General features: G+C 41.8%; 1 pseudogene; it reads right to left on the bottom strand.

Moving 5' to 3' along the window:
• LOC100896861 (uncharacterized) overlaps positions 1 to 17,917 on the bottom strand; it is a 35,001-nt pseudogene that overhangs the window by 4,835 nt on the left and 12,249 nt on the right.

Here is a 17,917-nt window from a genome sequence, read left to right as displayed (position 1 = left end):
TGGGTAGCGTCTCACTTCACATGATTGCCGTTAGGATAATGAGAGAAAATACAGAGAGGAGCCTGCTATCCCTGAGAAATCAGGCATCTCACAGTTCTAAATATATAGGAGAAAGAAGTCCTTGTTAGAATGCGATGAGGCCGGGCATGGTGGCTGGGATGGAAAGATCGCTTGAGTTAGAGAGCAGCCCGGACAACATAGTGAGACCCGCCTCTACACAAAATAAAAAAATTAGCTTGGCAGATCCATCTCTACATAAAATTTAAAAAAAATAGCTAGGTATTATAGTGTATGCCTGTAGTCCTAGCTACTTGGGAGGCTGAGGTGGGAGGATTGATTACTGTAGCCCAGAACGTGGAGGCTGCAGTGAGCCATAATCATGACACTGCCCTGAAGACTAGGCCAGAGAGTAAGACCCTGTCTGATAAAATAAAGAATATCATAACACTGTAATGTTGCACTTTTCTCATCAGGTGACAGCAAGGTTTTCATGTGACTTTACATAAACACACATAGTACCCTGGAATTGAAATATATCCTATAGGGTTTTGTGCTAAGAAAGAAAAAGTTGAGATGAAAATGGAAAACTAGGAGGAGTAAATCGTGATTTCTCAGCTTCAGCCCTATTGATATTTAGAGTCCGATAGTTCTGTGTTATGGTAGGGGCTGTTCTGGGTATGGCAGGTTGCTTAGCAACTGTCCTGGCCTCCACCCACTAGATGCCGGGAACATCTCCTTCCTAGTTGTGACAACCAAAAATGTGTCTAGGCATTGCCAAATGTTTCCTGCTGGAAGAATTGTTCCTGGTTGAGAACTGCTGCTCTTGAGGAAGATGAATTGGTTCAGTTCCTCTACCATTGACTGTCAGTGTGAACTTGGGAGCCATGTTTAACCCCCAAAGCCTCGGTTTTCTTAGCTATAAAATGGAGAAGGATGATATTCTAAGTTCCTGTCCTAATGAGTTGTCGTTAGGATTACATGAGAAAACACACCTCAAAAGTGTAGCAGAATTCTTCATGCTGTGTGTGTGTGTGTGTTTTAATAAATCTCGAAGTTTTGTCCGACTTTAAAGCTTTCAAAAACACACTCCTCCTTTTTGCAGAAAGCATCATTCAAAATGTGACAGTTCTTAAATTCCGGTCAGAAGTGAACTGAGGGCGTTATTAAGATGTGGGTACTGAAATTGAGCTGAAACAGGTATATTTTACCCTAGAACCATTAACTGTTGACACCCAATGTTCTACAGAACATCACTATAGAGATGGAAATGAATTAAAGTAAATCAGACTCTGGAAGAAAATGAAAATATGCTGAGACTGGGTACCAGCTCCTGAAGCATCTCTTACAACGTGCTCATGAAACTCTCTCTCTCTGGCGGCTTTCATGACCCACCTGTGCGGACGCCACTCACGTCTCAGCTTTTCTTCAGGCTGCAGTGAAAATCATTCATTTCTTCTCAGTGCGAACTTGCTGGTTGGACCCATAGACAGGGTTTGAGACTGAGGAGGTATTTGGTTTAGCTCTCCCTTGGTCTGGCTGCTTGAACACACTCTGTAGACAATTGATCTTTCACGAGCATGGGAGGCTTTTAACATTTGGGACAAATTAACCAGTTTGACAAAAGCAAAACAGTCCCCCTCTTAAGATGAAGTGCTCCTTAAGTGCCTATACGGTTTCCAGCCCAGCCTGGACGTTTCTCCTCCCCTGTCTGCTCTGAAGGGGCACTGGAACCCAACGTGTGAGCAGAATAATCAGACGCCGTGGTTCTCCTGTGGGTCGGGCTCTGCAGAGCTGAGTGACGAGTGCATGATAACAATCTCAGTGGAGCCTGAACTCGGCCTGAACCCGGAGCTTTCTGCCTTCCTAGCCCTTCCTTGGGATGACTTTGGTGTCGCCTTCTCCAGCCTCCTCACGACCAAGTATTTGAATGCTTTCTCTTTTACTATTTCTCCTTCAACAATAACCATAAGTATGGCTTGATACTTTCCTGGCACAGGCCCAGTTTTCAGGAATACTAATCAGTCACCCAAATCCTTTCTTTCAGAATCTCTCTTCTATGTTCAAGGAATGTTGCATCCTGCCTGCGGTGAGAATAAACCTTGTAAGGAATGAGGCTGATGAATGGCTGCTTCCCTCAAACTGTCATGGCTTCTTCCCATAGTGGCAGGATGATCATCTACCCTTTGATTAAATACTTCCAAACATGGGATGCTCACTACCTTGTAAGAGGATGTGCTCCCTTGGAGGACAGCATCAGCTGCTACTCTCTGCCATGGCAGCCTGGTGGTGTCCTTTCTAACATTTATCAGCATCTGCCCCTATTGATTTGTTCATTGGTTGACGGTCTAGGCTCCCCCTCCCTGCAGTAGTTGTAAGCTCCATGAAGACAGGGAACTTCTTGATGTGTGGTGCCTTTGGATCTCCTGTTGTTCTCCTTGAGTATGAGCCAAACCAAAAGATGAATAAGTGAATGAAATTGTTTACTTTCTGAGCCAGACTGATCTCCTGGTGGGTGGAATTTATGTCTGTTTTACCAGCATTTAGTGAGAGGAGGGCCCTAAGTCCGAGTTAATATTATGATGTGCTAGAATGAACCTAGATCTGAGGTCAGGCTTGTATTGAAAAATCCTGCCTATTCCACTTGCAAGGGACTTAGGTAATTAGCATTTCTGAGTTGTAAGTGCTTCAATCTGTAAAATAAATGTAACTATAGCAGAGTACCCAATTCACATGTTGTGAAGATTAAATGATCCTTTTAAAGTACTTAGCAGTGCCCAGCACATAGTAGGCATTCAGCAAATATAATTTCAATTGCATTGAGAAGGCCAGATGATTCTTACGAGCATGGCCAACAAAGGCAAGGAGTAGGGTTGTGGTTTATCTGTCTGTCTCCTCCAAGCATGCCTCTGTGTCTTTCCAGAGGTGAGCAAAGTGAAATGACCTGTTAATTTTTTCTTGGAAGCCACTTTAGTGTGTCAGGTATCTCCAGAAGTATATCCACAGATGAGGAGGCATTGCTACAGGGGACCCTTGTGCTTTTCTCTGTGGCCCCCATGTAGTTTGTATAATTGATTTCAAATGTGCATTTATTTTTCTTTCCCTCCAACTTGTGGCTGCCTGGATTTTTAAACTGTTTATTCCCCCCAAATGTGCCTGGATCTTGGATATCATACAAATGCAACCTCTCTCTCCCGCTCTCACTCCCTTCCTCTCTCTCTCTCTCTCCCTTTCAGATTTGTCTGTCACTACCCTAAATTAGGAACAAATCACAATCAGTTTAAATCTCTCAACTTAATAAACACCAGATTTCCCAAATGTCAGAGAGTCTAGTCTTTTGCAAAGTCCTTAACTTGTGGCTCATATTTGAGACTCAGGAAAAAAGTGGTAAATGACATGAAATAAAGACGGGGGTGTTATAGGAGCTGATGGGTTACTCACTAGGCCAAGAATGTGAGGACAAGTGGTCTGGGGCCAATCTCTACCATGCAGCTGGACTGTGTACAAGCCTTCTGGTCTCTGAGGACCCTGCCAGGGGTCTTGAGTTCTGATTAGGACAGCCTAGACTTCCGCGTTATCATGAGTGGTTAGCTGTTGAGCAACAGGGATTGTCTTCACCGAGATATTTTCTAAGTCATAACAGAATGTCAGCTTTCCAGGGCCCAAGAAAACCTCATCTGTGTCTTCATATTGCAAAACTACTTAGCAGTTTTGATCATGATTCGTATCATATCCAAATAAGACTTCTTTTTTTCCTTATATTTGGTTTTATTCATGGAAAGACCTTTAGAAGTATGGGGTTAGGAGAAAAGACATTGGATTGGGAGTTGATTCTGGACCTGGATCTTCCATAAAGTTCTCATGGGTGTAAAATCACTTCCTGCTTCTGAACCTTCTTTTCTTCATCTGTGATCTGAGGAAGGGCTCAGATGAATTGTTTAAAGTTGTGGTCGTGCAGCATTAGGTTTCTAAATACGGGGGCTCTTTACCCTTGAGCTGCACCCTGCCCAGATCACCTTTACCATGATCGGACCGTGAATAGATATCCCCATCTAACCCCTGGCACCTGCTGAATATGAGACTTCACCTGGCAAAGAAGACTTTGCAAATGTGGCTAAGAGATGGAGAGAGCAGCCTGGGTTATCCAAGTGGATTTGATGTAATCGTTCCTTATAAAGGGAGGGAGAGAGTCAGGGCAAGAGGAGACATGATTGAGGAAGCAGAGTGAGAGAAAGATTTGAATGTGGGAAAAAGGGTTATGAACCCAGGAATACAAGTGGCGACCAGAAGCTGGGAAAGGCAAGAAAACTGATTTTTTTTTTTCTCTAGAGACTCCAGAAGGAACACAGCCCTGCTGACACCTTGATTTTAGGACTTCTCACCTCCAAATAATACATTTGTGTTGTCATAGGAAGCCAGTATACCCACCCGTATTTGATTTACACATTGAGATTTTTTTTCATCTAAGATTTCGTCTGAAGAAGGATTTCAGTGGTTGAAAATGTTTGAGAAGAGGTCCCCAAGTTCATTTCCGTTTGAAATGACTGTGATCAGCCGGGAGTGGTGGCTCACGCCTGTAATCCCAGCACTTTAGGAGCTGCGGTGGGTGGATCACCTGAAGCCAGGAGTTTGAGACCAGCATGGCCAACATGGTGAAAACCCATCTCTACTAAAACTACAAAAGAATTAGCCAGGCATGGTGGCGGGCACCTGTAATCTCAGCTACTCAGGAGGCTGAGGCAGGAGAATCGCTTGAACCGGGGAGGTGGAGGTTGCAGTGAGACGACATCATACCACTGCACTCTAGCTTGGATGGGAAAAGCAATTCTCTGTCTAAAAAAAAAGAAAGAAAGAAAGAAAGAGTTCGTATCCGAGTCACAGCACCAGAAGTAAAGAAATAAAAAGAAAAAAGAAAGAAAAGAATGTGATATTCTTCATATCAAAAGACAACTCTGAGGAGAAAGAATGTGAACACTTGCTGCCTTCGTGAAGAATGGCATGGCGCACTCCAGTGGTTAAACCTGCTTTGTCCCGTCCTCCTCCATCATGTCTAGCAAGCACTCTGTGAGACTGCAAGCTCCAGGGAAGCAGGGCCGCTCTTTTGTTCACCACAGTATTCCCCATGCTCAGTAACTATCCTTGGAATAAGGATAAATAAATGAGTAGTGGGCCACTGGCCCTGGTAGAAAGGAAAATGGTATGGCCACTGTGGAAAATAGTTTGGCAGACTCTAACAAAACTAAACATTGTCTTACCATGCATTCCAACTATCCAGCTCCTTGGTGTTTCCATAATTGAATTGAAAGTTTACCTCCACACAGCCAACGTTTGTAACAGCTGTATTTGTAATCGGCAAAACTTGGAAGCAACAAGAGGTCCTTCAGTAGTTGAAAGGTTAAATAAACTTTGGTACATCCAGACAATGGAATAATAGTCAGCAGTAAAAGGAAATCAGCTATTGAGCCATGAAAATATAAGGAACAACCTTCAATACATATACTAAGTGAAATCAACCAACCAGAAAAGGCTGCATACTGGATGATGTCAACTCTTCTGGAAAGACCGTGGAGAGAGTAAAAACACCAGTGGTTGCCAGGAGTTAGGGAGAACGGACGACTAGGTGGAACACAGAGGATTTTGGGGGGCAGTAAAAGGATTCTGTATGATATTACAATGGTGAATACGTGTTATAACACATTCGTCCAAACAGACTGTGCAACACCAAGAGGGAAACCTAATGTAAACTGTGGGCATTGGGTGATGATGATGTGTCAATGCAGATTCATCAGTTGTAGCTGATGTATCGCTGTGGTAGGGGATGTTGATAGTGAGGAAGGCTTTGTGTGTGGGGGGGAGGGTATATGGGAAATCTCTACTTCCTGATCCATTTTGCTGTGAATCTAAAAGTGCTTAAAAAAAAAGTCTATTAAAAATTTAAAAGACCACTGGTCTACCTGCAGTTTTTCTATGTAGACTACGCTTTGCAAAAACTACCCTCAAAGGAAGTTCTCTTCCTGATTCTCTTGCCTCTCTGAGCACCTCCTCCTCCTCCTCCTTGTTGTTGTTGTATTTTTAGTAGAGATGGGGTTTTGCCATGTTGCCCAGTTGCCCAGGCTGGCCTCAAACTCCTGAGCTCAAGCAATCCACCCACCTCCGCCCCCCAAAGTGCATTACAGGCATGAGTCACTGTGCTGGGCCAACTCGTTCTTATGAAGATTTTTCTGTATTTCTGTCTTCAACTACCACCTCGCCTGTGCTGTGTGCCATATCTATTACCCCGATATCTCCTGAGTTAACCTCAGCCCTGGCACTAATCCCTGCTGTCCTGTCATTGTCAACACTTATTCATGTGACCTATTGGGCTGTGAGTCCCTGGAGGGCTTCACATGTCCTTTATTTCTGCATTCCTAAGGTTTAACATGGTTCCCCCCACCTCTCTCTCTCTCTCTCTCTTTCACACACACACACACACACACACACACACACACACACTCAGTACATATTTATTAGCCAAATGATTGAGGTTTAAAGACCTGCTTATATTTTGCAGTTTCTGGCCCAGCTTTGCCAGAACTTTTCTGTCTCAAATGTACAATTCTCTTCTGTAATTATTTCCTTCTCATTTTTTTCCTTATTTCAGTTGTATCCATGTCAGATTGTCTTCTCTTCCAGGACTGAGATGGAAAGTACCGATTTCTGTTCTAAACCAAGACATTCTCCAACTTTCAAGAGTCTTGAAAACATTAATGTGGGTATTTGAAAGAGTGTGTATGGTAAATGTGTTAGGCTTGGTATTAAAATTCATATTCACAGCTTTCCTCACTAGCGGGGGGCTTTCTCAGTCTCCTTATTATTTTTATGAGCTGCATTTGTAACTATAAGATTATAAAATTCTTCTTGACTATGGTATAAGTGCATGCATATATAATAAGGACATGCAAGTACCTTCCTTGTAGTAAATGATTGGAGGCAAACCGTGAGAATATAATGTCATAAAAAAATTCAAGAAGTTGGCAGATTCTGACAAAGGGGGAACCTCACTTGTGAAAAAGTCAGTGGGATATAAGATATAACTCTCTAAATGAGCAGGTGGCATCTCCCTGGGGGTGGTTGGTGGGGCTTCTTATCTCATATCAAAAAAACATTTTCAACTTTTATTTTCAGTTTGGTGGGGGGGTACATGTGCAGATTTGTTCCATGGATACATGGCGTGTTGCCGACGTTCGGAGTACAAAGGATTTCATCACCCAGGTAGTGAACATAGTACTCAGTAATTCATTTTTCAGGGCTTCCCTCTCTCCCTCTCCTCTCTCTCTCTCTCTCTCTCTCTTTCTCTCTCTCTCCCTGCCTCCATCCCTGTCTTCCTCCATCCCTTCTTCTCTCTCTCTCCTTTCTTTTATTCCCTAGTGGCTGTTGTTCCCATCTTTATGTCCATGTGTACCCAATGTTTAACTCCCACTTATAAGTGAGAACATGTAGTATTTGGCTGTTTCTGTGTTAATTCGTTTAGACAATGGCTTCGAGCTGCATCCATGTTGATGAAAAGGACATGATTTTGTTCCTTTTCATGGCTGCATAGTATTCCATGGTGTATGCATACATACTACATTTTCTTTATTCAGTCCGCTGTTGAAGGGCACCTGGGTTGATTTTATGTCTTTTCTATGTGAATTGATAGCACTTGTTCCATCCTTTCACAGATGCTTAACATCTCAGCAAAGGCAGATATTCTATCATCTCCAATCCTTCCCCCTAGTTGATATGCAAATATCCTTTGCAGGTATGGCAGGAAATGAAGACAAGTTGTAATATCTTAATGTGACACTTCATTCATTAGTTCTCTTCCAGAAGATGAAGTTCAGTGTCTAGAGATAGTAAGTAAGGGTCTACGAGAGAAGAATTGGGGAAAGAGTCTGCAAGCGATAGAAAAGATCAGAGGGGAATTTGAGGAAGCAAAGATAAAGAATCCTTGGTTTCCATTAATAACATTTCATTCTAAGGTTCCAGGATGCTATTGACAAATTAAAACCTCCTGTTCCTGTTGTTCAGAGGTATCACAGAATCTGGCAGGTAGACTGCAATAAGGAATGAGTCTGGCATGTGTATAATGGCTGGGATGGCCCTTTTCACATGGGATGTGGTTTTCATACCACAATGGTGTGGAACTCTGAAAGGAATTGAGATGTGATAGTTGGAGCACCCCCAGAGGGTGGGACACAAGTACTTTGGGTCCAGGCAGCTCATTGCTGACACTTGGGCGAGAGAACAGATGTGCAGGGTGTGAACCCAGAAGACAGAACGGGTCCAGTGGGAGTTGGTTAGAGGAGAGTGGATTCCAGATTCTCATAAGGAATGGATTTTTGCTATGGGAGGATGATGGGTGCCCGTTACTGGATGTGTCCAGGCAGAGGTAGAGGAAACGGCTACCTGAGCGAAAGTGAGAGTAGAGACCCTCTGTCAGCCCTTCTAATTATAGGACCTCACAAAGTTGGCTTTGGGCAGGGTCCTGAGGACAGAACTCAAATTCACTTCCAGGAACTGTACTTTTCTGTGTCATAACAAAGGCTTAGCAAATATTAACTTGAACATATTTCTAGGCTAGGTAAAGCCAAATTTCAATCCTGGCTCCTCCAATGATCATGTAAGGGTCTTTGAGGAAACCGAGGCTGAGGAAGATTAATCAACTTTTCCGTATAAATCAGGAGAAAGAATGTTGTTTCTCAGGTTAAATAAGACTAAGTCTGTACCATGCTCAGCATATAGTAGACCCTCAATCTGTGTTGGCTTTCTCATGCACATGACCTCAGAATACCAGCCGTCTGCATAGAACATATGTATGACTGTCTCCTTAGTGAATCATACTTGGGTCACAAACTAGAAAGGGCTTCATCTTTTTCTTGTTTTTCTTTTCGTTTTTGAGATGGAGTCTCGGTTTGTCACCAGGCTGAAGTGCAATGGCACCATCTCGGCTTACTGCAACCTCCACCTCCCAGGTGCAAGCAATTTTCCTACCTCAGCTTCCCAAGTAGCTGGGACTACAGGCACCTGCCACGATGCCTGGCTAATTTTTTGTATTTTAGTAGAGATAGGGTTTCACCATGGTGGCCAGGATGGTCTTGGTCTCCTGACCTCGTGATCCACCTGCCTCGGCCTTCTAAAGTGCTGGGATTACAGGTGTGAGCCACCTTGCCCAGCAGGCTTCATTCTTTTAATGAGGTTTCCTGGGCTGCAGGATTGAAAGTGGAAATGAGCAGTGTCATCTCAACGCAGCACAACAGCCTTCAGCAAGTAGCTTTTCATTGCCTGCTGTTCTTCATTCACATGACAGTACTAATGTAGGCTTGTTTGTCCCCCAAATATCTTCACATTATCTTAATGTTGTTTTGCAAATTACTAATTGCTATTACTCTAAAACATCAAGAAATCAGAAGGAACCTCTGGATAATGTTCTATTTTGGTGAGATGTATCTATCTTAACTCTATCAGGTTAGAAAAATGAGTCTTCGACATTTAAAATCTATTTTCAACAGAACAAAGGGTTGAGAAATTTTTTTCTGGTAAATAGACTTGAATCCTTCTTCAGTTGAAAACTTTCATATCTGCCTGTCTAGCTTGATATCTGTCTGCTGTCTGTCTTTCTCTCTCTCCCTTGCCTCATTCTAGAAGTAATAAAAATTGATGATTTTTATTGTTTTCAGAGGTGTACACTTTCTGTCTCAACTCAAGGGCATAGCACAGAAGCAGCTTTAAAATATCTTTAACAAAATGCTAAGACAAATTTGTTGTCATATTTCTGTCTGATTTTTTGTAAAGACTGAATAATCTTTTGGTTGGTTGGATTTTTTTTATTACATAAACTAACTTACACTGGACTTAAAAGCCCTTTTATAAAATGTTTCTCCCACTAGATATATAACTACTTTTAAAGTTTCAATATGCAAATTTAAAAAATGAATATCACCATTTACTTTCTAACTGCTCCGTCCAGGAAAATTTGAGGAGGTCCTTAACGTTGCTTCCTCCCTTTCTTCAAATATTACTTTCCATGCTACAGCACTTGAAGATTTTTACCTTCTGTTTAAATAGCAGTTTAAATTCAAATGCCTCTCTTAATATTTAGATATTTGTAAGTAAATTATTTAAAAGAAACCTGGCAAAGGAAGCAGTGATCACTGACCAGCAGCACAGAGTCAGCCATGTTTGATCAATTGTGCCTTTCTTCTTTCAAAACAGGGCTACTAGAGAAAGAGAAAAAATGCTGATGCCATAGTTATCTCTGTTCTTTAGAAAGGCATATGATAGTCATTGAGAAAATCAGAAAAATATGCCTCGATGATCATACAACGAGCCAAGGAGTTGATATCCAAAATGGGCCACAAAAAAGTGGAGGTGTCTGATCAACAGGGAGAATACAAAAATACTCAACTGGAGCAGTGTAAGAGGGATCGGAGCATCTGATAGACATTGGACCAGTTAGACCTCTACTATTTCCTCCATCCCTAAGATCCTATGAAAATAAATATTTAATCCAGGTACTAGAATTCTCAGACAGGGCAAAAAATAGAAAGAGTACTTGACCCTCACAACAACAGCAGTTCTTCAGTCTTTTAGGATTTTATTGGCTTAATTCTGGCCAGTTATTTTTTATAGCTTTCATGAATCTAATTCAAAACATATTGAGAAGCCAAATCTTTGCTGGGCTTGAGAATGTAACTAATAAAAAGGCAAATGCACCAAGGTTGCCAAACACTGCAAAAGAGAAGTATATGACACCAGCTCTAATGTGAGAAATTGTAGAGCCTTATTTTTGTTCTCCTTTTGATAGGAAACATAAGGGTTTTTTCATGCTCTTGGAGAATGGCCCTTATAATACTTAGCAATGACTTTAAAAATATCATTATTATCAAATGAGAAGAAACTTCACATCGTGGCAATGAACGAGGTATAATCCAAGCACTGCCTTTTTTCTCTGGGGACCTCCATGCAAGGCGAGGTCTCTCAAATTTAATGTCTTTTGGCAGCCAGCAAAACCTCAACTCTTGTTGAAAAACCCAAACCTCACATCATGGTCTCCAAGGTGATGTTGAGATCATGCAGGTGGTCACAGAAGAGCAGTCACGAGGGCCACCGTGGGCAGACCTCTTTCAAAGCTATGGGGTAACAAATGTCCTCTTCACCGTCATTGTTCACTGCCTCCCTAAAAAAAAAAAAAAAAAAAAAATCTGCCTCAGTCAATATACACATGGACAAGTAAACTGGCATCCCCTTTCCAGAAGGCCTTTGCAGATGTCCGACAGAGAACCCACCTCTCCACTCTGTTTGTTAAGTGATAGCTTTGCCAGGTGAGCAATGGTTTCTCTAGTTTAACCATGTAACTGAGAGCCATTAAGCATATTCACAGAATTTTGTTTGAAAATGTAGTTGTGTGGATTTTTTTTGAGACGGAGTTTCGCTCTTGTTACCCAGGCTGGAGTGCAATGGTGGGATCTTGGCTAACCCCAACCTCCGCCTCCTGGGTTCAGGCAATTCTCCTGCCTCAGCCTCCTGAGTAGCTGGGATTACAGGCACGCGCCACCATGCCCAACTAATTTTTTGTATTTTTAGTAGAGTCGGGGTTTCACCATGTTGACCAGGATGGTCTCGATCTCTTGACCTCGTGATCCACCCGCCTCGACCTCCCAAAGTGCTGGGATTACAGGCTTGAGCCACCGCGCCCGGCCGGTTGTGTGGATTTAAATGCCCTTTACATACTCATCTACAGTAGATACATGTTGGATCATGTCTCCTTGTTGAACTTTCCGTCATTTTTGGGAATGATCTTGGGCTATCCAGAGAACTGCAAATAACTTTCTACTATTCTTATAAAAGCTTATCTCCTTATCCTGACTTGAGGCATCACCTCTCCAGATCATCCTTTAACCTCTTGTACCTGGCTTGCTCCTTTTCTCTGCGTGCTTCTCCTTCCACCTACATCCTCTTCTTCTGCTCTTCACCTGGTCAGTGCCTTGTGTCCTTCAGCTCTCAGTTCAACCATCAATTCTGCAGGAGCCTCTCCTCCCCTCCCTGTCAAATCCATGCACTGTGCTCCAGGAATACCCTGTTCCTCTACTTCTTAGGCACCTAGTGTTGTTCTAATTTTTCGTTCATCTGGGTGATTACTGACCAATGGTAGTCACTTCAACTACATAGTAATTGACAGGAGAGCTTGTGTCTCCTCGCATAGTTTATCTCCAACTTCTCTTGCAGTATTCAGCCTATTCTGAAGCTCAATGAAAACTTGTCGAATGAATGAATGAATCGGGTAATGAATGACTTTGCTCCAGTCCAGCTCTGGCACTGTCATTAAAAGGTTGATGCACATTTCTCTGGGCTCCAGTTTTATTCTATCAAAAGGGGATAAGAATACCTACACTGTCTACCTCATAGAATTTTTATTAGAATTATATAAAATAGTGTATAGCATTTGGCATATTATAGGAACTCAGATACTGGCTGACATAAGTGGCTGAATTTTAAAACATTTGGCAACATCTGAAATTTGTGACGTACCTTATATTTTATATTTTTCCTTAACACAAACACATCTCATCCTCAATCCTTTTTTCCCACTAAAATTTCATTGCTCAATATTTTTCTCTCAAAGCCTCCATATCTGTTACGCCTTATAGTAATAATATTTTGCTTTTGTATGTTTCTTTAAAGTATATAAATTATTTGGCAGCCCTGTTTAACATTCCTATTATCAGTAGAATGGATTTTAAAACTGTAGTATATTCATATAATAGAACATTATACAACCATGAGAACTGATTAAAACTACTCAAAACAATTTTGTTGAATATTGAGAAATGGGAGTGAAAGAGGGAGACACAAAGCACATTGCATGATCCCTTCCTATAAAGAAAGAGGTGCAACCAATTTTTGGTAGTCATATCAGGATAGTGGTTGCCTTTGCTCGAGAAAGGGATTGGAAGGGGACATAGGGTGCTTTGGGGTCATGCTTTGCTTTTTGGTCTGATTGCTGGTTACATGTGTAAATTCAGCACTGGGAATTTCACCAAGCTGTGCGCTTGTTAAAGGCACACTCTCTACATGTGTATTTTACCCTCATAAAAACTTTATAAATTGCTTTTCTGTACAGGATTTTATGTAATAATTTCTACTTCAAGTCTGTGAGATTCGACAAGGCAAGTATTTTTTATTTCATTTTAGAGAGAAAAAAATGATACTTGGAGAGTACATGCTTTCACAGAACGTCTGTGTGTAGCACATGTTACCGCTGAGATTGAAACCCAGGTGTTCTCAGTCTAGAACTCTTTCTCCCAGACTATCTGATCCTCAGTAGATAACAAAATACCATTTAAATGTGCATATCTCTCAGAGGCCCATAAGTAGTAGGGCGAATGATGGAAGACTTAGGTAATTGCTGAGGATCTAATCTTGGATCAGGAAAGCTTACTGACATACCCCAAAGCCCACCATGTTGATGGCCATCTGCTTGGCTGTCCCACATTTCCATTTGAGATAGAGTAGAGAGATTTATCATGGAAGGCTCTCTTCCTTGTACCACCTCCCACATCAGCTGCCAATTGCTATCTAGGGAGTTCCAATGAATCCCAAAGACCTAGGCAATGACAATGAGGACATATGCAGAATAAGACACAATTGAGCAGATGTTAAGCAGCTGGAATCCTCCCTAGCATATCTAGTCAGGTCCCAGATGAACTGATTCTCCATTTGTATTCTTCGGTTCAGCACCCCATGTGCTAATCTTTGCAATGGGACGGCAGAGCCCTGGCTCACACCTCATCACAGAGGGCTTAATGGAGGAGAAGAGATTTAGCAAGGCTCTTTAAAGACACAAGGGGCTTGGTGGTTGACGGGAAGAAAGAGATTCCAGATGTAAATATACTACAGGAGTGGTCCGAGTTCACGGGAAAACCGGCCACAGGATTCCATGGATTCAAAGGCACATAAAAGAACAAAAAATGATATGAGAAATTTGTTTCTGAAGATGAAAAAATGTATGAAGATCGAAAATGAGATTATATTTTAAGGTGCAGAGTCTGAGCCTATCAACTCTGGATCCAAGTCCTCTGAACTTCTAGACCAGTGCTTTCTATTCTAATCACCTGCTGCGTGGCCACAAGCAAGTTATTCCATCTCTTTGACCACAGATATGGTGGTTGTATACTAGAGCTTGTGGTCATGCCTCTGGTGGAGTTTGACAATGCACCCTAGCAACCAAAGCCTGTTTGTGGATAAGGAACAGAAAAACAAATTAGATGGATCATAAAAACATGTTCCATCTTAGAAGAATAAAAAGAACATTCCACACTTTCCTTTGCAAAAACAACGGACATGTACCTCAAAATATTTGACAGATTGCTTCTAAATACAACCTTATTACAGATAAATGCGTGGCATTCTTTTAACTCCCTCTTTTTAGGAATTGAAATCATTTTTACTTGCTTTTGTGTTGCTTCATTTTCCTGCTATTTTCTAAAGTCGCGTTGTGTCATGGGACTTGGACCCATTTTTTTATGTGTTGGCTTTGCTGAAGAGGAATATTTTTTGGTTTTTGAAAATTGAGGTTTTCTGAAATCTGGTTTTCTCAAAAGCACAAAAACTCATATTTTGATTTTATGTTCTGATATATTTGTTGGTTCTTCATGGGTGTTAATAAAAAGTACCTTATGTAATAAAGAAAAATGTACTTATGCCCTTTGCAGAGATTCACTAATCAGAGTTCATATTCCTTTCACACAAATATTCCAACATGCCAGGTTTTCAACATATTTAGAGCAGCCCAGTACACATTTGTGGAGATCCATTTTATATTTTGAGTAGGAGCCCTTCGCTCTCATCTTTACGTCTTGCATAGCTCCAAGCTTATGTTTTTACTTCTGGATGGCTTCAATCAGCATGATAGACATGAAGGCACCGGCTGTTGAAAATGGGTTCTCCTCTGCTGGACTACTGCTAGCTTTGGCTTTATCTCTCCCTGCAATCTCATATTTTATTAAGTGCATAATTTTCTATCAGCTTCAGACACTAGAGTCACCAACTAAGAAAGAGCTGGGAGGCCTGTCTTTGACAGTGGTAAATTTCATTGTGCTTTAAAAAACCCCGACCAACACACACCATATGCTGCCATTCGAAGGAAGACTTATTTCATGGCTTAAACTTTATGGCCTTAGATTTCAGCATGACATGAGTGATGTGGAAGGGAAGTACATTTGGATGATAAGATGAGGATAATTTGTACTGGGAAATTATTCACCATTGTGATAATTAATAATCCCTGGCACACAATAACAGAAAATCTCAACCCTTGAACTGAATTATATATGTTTATGTCTCATAAACAAGGTAGAAAATACATTTTTTAAACCGCTCTGTTTGCAAAGTTCTCTCACTTCCAAGCTACCCTCGTTAATAATCATAAAGCAGCACATTTTCAAGCTTGGAATCACATTAATCTCCCCACACGTGACCCGATCATGCACTTTGGGGAGAATGGATGGGATGCAGTTGCCTTTGTGTGTGCTGTGTGTTTTTTGTCATTTTCCTGGTGGCTGGCTTTGGAAATGCAGAGTCTGGGAGAATGGTGGAGAAACCAGGAAGATAAAAAATGAATCTTGCAAGAAAATTGGACTTTTTGTGATTAATCACTAAAACAACGATGGAATGAAAAGATAAGGGTATTCCCCCTGCCCCCCGCCTTCCCTCACTCAGAGAAGGTGAGAAGGGAATGATGTTTCTGTTCTTACTCATAAACCTTACCATCATATCTGGAAAAGTTAACGGGGAAACTTGACTTTTTTTTTAATGCCTGTGCTTATAAATGCTATAGAGTTGGCTTTTCCAAGAAGGGGAGGTTATCCAAGGGTTGGCGGACAGGGGGCTGGCTAAATGCAAGAAAGAATGCGAGGATTCTTTAAGAAGCAGAGGGGGGTAGAAGTGGGGAAAGAGAATGGTGGAGTGAAGCAGAGGAAAGATGAGAATAGGCAAGGTAGGCTTGTGCCTCCCATCAAGGCTACCCCCGGAAGAGAATGGACCGTGGATGGTACATAGTGACTGTTACGTCGATGGAGGTTGGACAGTACATTTGGAGCCTCGATTGCTTTCAGGCGTGAGGTCGGTGGAGAACTCTGCTGAGAGGAGCCTTTCCGTTGGGTTTTGCTGTGCTGTACTGCTTACAGATGAGCAGTGCCCAACAGGAGTATGGGGGACCTAGCAGACAGAGCAGCAGTGATAAAGCGCCTCCGCGGATCACGAGCAGGTTCCAAACGCATCTTCTTAGCACCTCCTATACCCTGCCCCTCTTCCACCAGGGCAGCTCTGCTTTTTTCTGCTTATTATTTGAAGGTACTCTATAAGACGTTGAAAAAGGGACCCTTTAAATAAAAAACAACAGTTGGAAACCATTGATTGAGTTCAACTTCTGTATTTATCAGAAGTAGAAAATGAGTCCTAAAAAGGTTATTTCCCATCCAAACAGTAGGTGAAGGGAATACAAAGCCATCGAAGTATCCTCAGAATAACACATAGGGGTGGGAAGAGAGGCATGGGAGGGACGGGTGATGCTCTTTTGACCCCTTATAGGTTATCATGAAGACCAAATGAGATCAAGTGTCCAGAATCACTTAGTAAGCAATCAAGCTGTATTACCTCTGCTGCTTACCTGAGTAAAATCATCCACATGTATTTATTAAGCACTTACAACTATAACCTGTTCTGCATGACAATAAAAATGGACATGATGAAATTCTTATTTCGGGAAACTTACGATGGAATGCCTTCAAGTTAAATTCTACAGTCTGACCTGAAAAGAAATGTTATCTGGAGCTCAGTAGAAAAAAAGAAAGTACTTTTTTTTTTTTTTTTTTGAGACAGAGTCTCTTTACACCCAGGCTAGTGTGCAATCTGGCATGATCTCAGCTCATTGCAACCTCTGCCTCCACCTCCGCCTCCCAGGTTCAACCAATTCTCCTGACTCAGCCTCACAAGTAGCTGAGATTACAGGTGCACGCCACCACGCCCGGCTAATTTTTGTATTTTTAGTAGAGACAGGGTTTCACCATGTTGGCCAGGCTGGTCTCAAACTCCTGACCTCAGGTGTTCTGCCTGCCTTAGCCTCTCAAAGTGCTGGGATTACAGGCGTGAGCCACCATGCCTGGCTGATACTTTGATTTTGTAGAAAGAGTTCCTCTGTGCTATAGAGGGCAAGCAAAGTGTCAGGTAACCATGGGAGGAAAAAAAGGTTTGAGTCAAGTGCTGAAGATTTGCTAGGGTTTGGCTAGAATCTGAAATCTTTGAATTAGAAGAAGGACATTCCTAGATATGATCATCTGGAAATTGTCTGCTTGAGCCTTCAGGGAACCTAGATGATGATATTGTCGGGTGCCATGCTGGCTTCTCTCCTTTTATAAAAGACATCCTCATGATGCTGTGATTATCTCCATTTCATAGGAGGACAAAGGTCAGGGATGTTCAGTGACCTGTTGGGTTTGGCTAAGTTGTGAGGTTAAGCTTTGCAAGAAGAGCTGAGGAGTTAGGAGTTGATACTTTGGAATCAGACAGGGATGCATTTAAATCCTGATTTTGCCACTTCATAGACAATTTACATCATCCCTCTGAGCCTCAGTTTCCTGGCGTATAAAATGGGTATGATCTTCATCAATCCTGCATAGAGTTATGAGAATCACATTAGAGTTATTAGACAATGTCGTAAAGCATCTAGAAAAGAATCTGGCTTGTTAAGGGCTTGACAAATGATGTGTTTTCACTATCAGGGACAGAAAAGAAAGAAACATGGACTAGAGGCTGCCAAGTCATAGGTTGCTTTGAGGAGGGAAGTACCACGATAAGAAACCAGATTTGGTTTTAAATGCTAAGTCTGAGTGTCAAAGCTTGT

This window comes from Callithrix jacchus, chromosome 20 (genome assembly GCF_049354715.1).
Source record: "Callithrix jacchus isolate 240 chromosome 20, calJac240_pri, whole genome shotgun sequence".
Classification (NCBI taxonomy): Eukaryota; Metazoa; Chordata; class Mammalia; order Primates; family Cebidae; genus Callithrix; species Callithrix jacchus.
The sequence above is the reverse complement of the archived record's forward strand: the minus strand, read 5'-3'. Positions and strand labels throughout refer to the sequence as shown.